The sequence below is a fragment of the Arachis stenosperma genome, chromosome 3 (assembly GCF_014773155.1).
Source record: "Arachis stenosperma cultivar V10309 chromosome 3, arast.V10309.gnm1.PFL2, whole genome shotgun sequence".
In the NCBI taxonomy this organism is placed as follows: Eukaryota; Viridiplantae; Streptophyta; class Magnoliopsida; order Fabales; family Fabaceae; genus Arachis; species Arachis stenosperma.
This window is the reverse complement of record NC_080379.1, coordinates 129,484,606-129,488,133: the sequence shown is the minus strand read 5'-3', so window position 1 is coordinate 129,488,133 and position 3,528 is coordinate 129,484,606.

Here is a 3,528-nt window from a genome sequence, read left to right as displayed (position 1 = left end):
TAGTCTCTTGGCATCTTTTCAGTACAAGTGATAGGTGGTTAAGACAGGAGCTGAATGAGTCTCCATATACTGAAAAGTCATCCATGAAGACTTCCAGAAATTTCTCTACCATGTCTGAGAAGATAGAGAGCATGCACCTCTGAAAGGTTGCAGGTGCATTGCACAGACCAAAAGGCATTCTCCTATAGGCAAACACGCCAGAAGGGCAGGTAAATGCTGTTTTCTCTTGGTCCTGGGGATCTACTGCAATTTGGTTGTAGCCTGAATAGCCATCCAAAAAGCAGTAATAGTCATGACCAGCTAGTCTTTCTAGCATTTGGTCTATGAATGGTAAAGGAAAATGATCCTTTCTGGTGGCTGTATTGAGCTTTCTGTAGTCAATACACATACGCCACCTTGTGACTGTCCTTGTCGGAACCAGTTCATTTTTTTCATTATGAACCACTGTCATGCCTCCCTTTTTGGGAACAACTTGGACAGGGCTCACCCAGGGGCTATCAGAAATAGGATAAATAATCCCAGCCTCTAGTAATTTAGTGACCTCTTTCTGCACCACCTCCTTCATGGCTGGATTTAGCCGCCTCTGTGGTTGGACCACTGGTTTGGCATTATCCTCCAATAGGATCTTGTGCATGCATCTAGCTGGGCTAATGCCCTTAAGATCACTTATGGACCACCCAAGAGCTGTCTTGTGCGTCCTTAGCACTTGAATCAGTGCTTCCTCTTCCTGTGAATTTAAAGCAGAGCTTATAATCACTGGAAAAGTGTCACCTTCTCCCAAAAATGCATATTTTAGGGATGGTGGTAGAGGTTTGAGTTCAGGTTTGGGAGGTTTATCCTCCTCCTGAGGAATTTTCAAAAATTCCTTTACTTCCTCTAGTTCTTCTTGATCAGGTTGGGCATCTTTGAAGATGTCCTCAAGCTCTGATTCTAGGCTTTCAGTCATATTGATCTCTTCTACCAGAGAGTCAATAATGTCAGCGCCCATGCAGTCATCTGGTGTGTCTGGATGCTGCATTGCTTTCACAGCATTCAACTTGAACTCATCCTCATTGACTCTCAGGGTTACTTCCCCTCTTTGTACATCAATGAGAGTTCGTCCAGTTGCTAGGAATGGTCTTCCTAGAATGAGAGTTGCACTTTTGTGCTCCTCCATTTCCAGCACCACAAAGTCAGTGGGAAAGGCAAATGGCCCAACCTTGACAATCATGTCCTCTATTATGCCTGATGGGTGTTTAATGGAGCCATCAGCAAGTTGGAGGCATATCCTGGTTGGTTTGACTTCTCCAGCCAACCCAAGCTTTCTGATAGTGGATGCAGGTATTAGATTGATGCTTGCTCCAAGATCACATAGGGCTGTCTTGGTGCAAGCGCCTTCTAATGTACATGGTATCATAAAGCTTCCAGGATCTTGAAGCTTTTCTGGTAAGCTTTTTAGTATGACTGCACTGCATTCTTCAGTGAGAAACACTTTTTCAGTTTCTCTCCAATCCTTCTTATGACTTAAGATCTCTTTCATGAACTTAGCATAAGAAGGTATTTGCTCAAGTGCCTCTGCAAACGGAATCTTTATTTCAAGAGTCCTTAGATAGTCTGCAAAGCGGGCAAATTGCTTATCCTGTTCCGCTTTGCGGAGTTTCTGAGGATAAGGCATCTTGGCTTGATATTCCTCAACCTTAGATACTGCAGGTTTATTCCTTACAGAAGTGGTTGAAGAGGCCTTGTTGGAAGGATAATTATCAGCACTCTCAGGTGTCTGATTCTCCCTTGGCGTTTGAACGCCAGGAATGGGTGAAGATTGGGCGTTAAACGCCAACTTCTCCCCCTTTTCTGGCATTTGAACGCCAGAACTGGGCAAGGAATGGGCGTTTAACGCCAGCTTTCCTTCCCTTTCTGGCGTTTGAACGCCAATATCATTCCTCTCTGGGCTCTTACTATCCTCAGAGGGATTTTGAACAGTGGTTTGGTTATCCTCTGTCAATTGTTCCTTGTTTGGCTTTTTGCTCTTTTGAGCAGTGTTAATTAGTGTCTTCCCACTCCTCAGTTGAACTGCTTGACATTCCTCTGTTATCTGTTCAGATATTTGCTGTTTTGCTTGATTCAACTGCAGTTCTATTCTCTTGTTAGCAACCTTAGTATCATGGAGCATTTCTTTAAATTCTGCTAACTGTTCTGTCATCAGGAGCAATTGTTGATTAAGCTCATTCATCTGTTCTTGAGGATTAGGATCAGTGACTAATGACATGACCTCCTCTTTTGGAACGAACTCATTGCTAGAATATAAGTATTGGTTTCTAGCAACAGTGTCTATAAGCTCTTGAGCTTCTTCAATTGTCTTCCTCATGTGTATAGATCCACCAGCTGAGTGGTCTAAAGACATCTGAGCTTTTTCTGTGAGCCCATAGTAGAAGATGTCTAACTGTACCCACTCTGAAAACATTTCAGAGGGGCATTTTCTAAGCATACCTCTATACCTCTCCCAGGCATTATAAAGGGATTCATTATCCTCTTGTTTAAAGCCTTGGATGTCCAGCCTTAGCTGTGTCATCCTCTTTGGAGGGTAGAAATGATTCAGGAATTTGTCTGATAACTGTTTCCATGTCTTTATGCTTGCTGTAGGTTGGTTATTCAACCACCTTTTAGCTTGATCTTTTACAGCAAATGGAAACAGTAATAGTCTGTAGACATCCTGATCTACCTCTTTATCATGTACTGTGTCAGCAATTTGTAAGAACTGTGCCAGAAACTCAGTAGGTTCTTCCTGTGGAAGACCGGAATACTGGCAATTTTGCTGCACTATGATAATGAGTTGAGGGTTTAGCTCAAAGCTGCTTGCTTTGATGGGAGGTATACAGATGCTACTCCCATATGCAGCTGTAATGGGGTTAGCATATGACCCCAGAGTCCTCTTGGACTGATTAATTCCACTTGAGTCCATAATGGACAAAAGGGAAATGATAATGATTGCAAAGAGATAAATTTTGTTTTTTTTTTTTTATATAACCGAAAAAATAAAAATAAAATAAAACAAAAGGAAAATAAAACAAAAAAAATCGAAAATCAAAAAGAAAAATAAGATCAAAGCAAATTGAGAACTGAATCAATTAGTTAATTAAAAAGATTTTGAAAACAGCAATTAAAAAGATATGATTGAAAAGTTTTTATGAAAAAGATTTGATTTTTAAAAAGAGGAAAGAGAAGAACAACAAAAAGACACCAAACTTAAAATTTTTAGAAAATCAAACACTAAATTTTCGAAAATTTTAAAGGAAAACACAAAGGGGACACCAAACTTAGAATTTTTATGAATCAAAAAGGAACTAAGAACATGCAATTTCGAAAAACCAGAAGAGAAACAAAGGCATGCAATGGACACCAAACTTAAAATATGAGACTAGACTCAACTAAAAGACTCTAAACCAACAAAAATAAAACAGTCCTAATCTAAGCAACAAGATAAGCTGTCAGTTGTCCAAACTCGAACAATCCCCGGCAACGGCGCCAAAAACTTGGTGCACGAAATTGCAA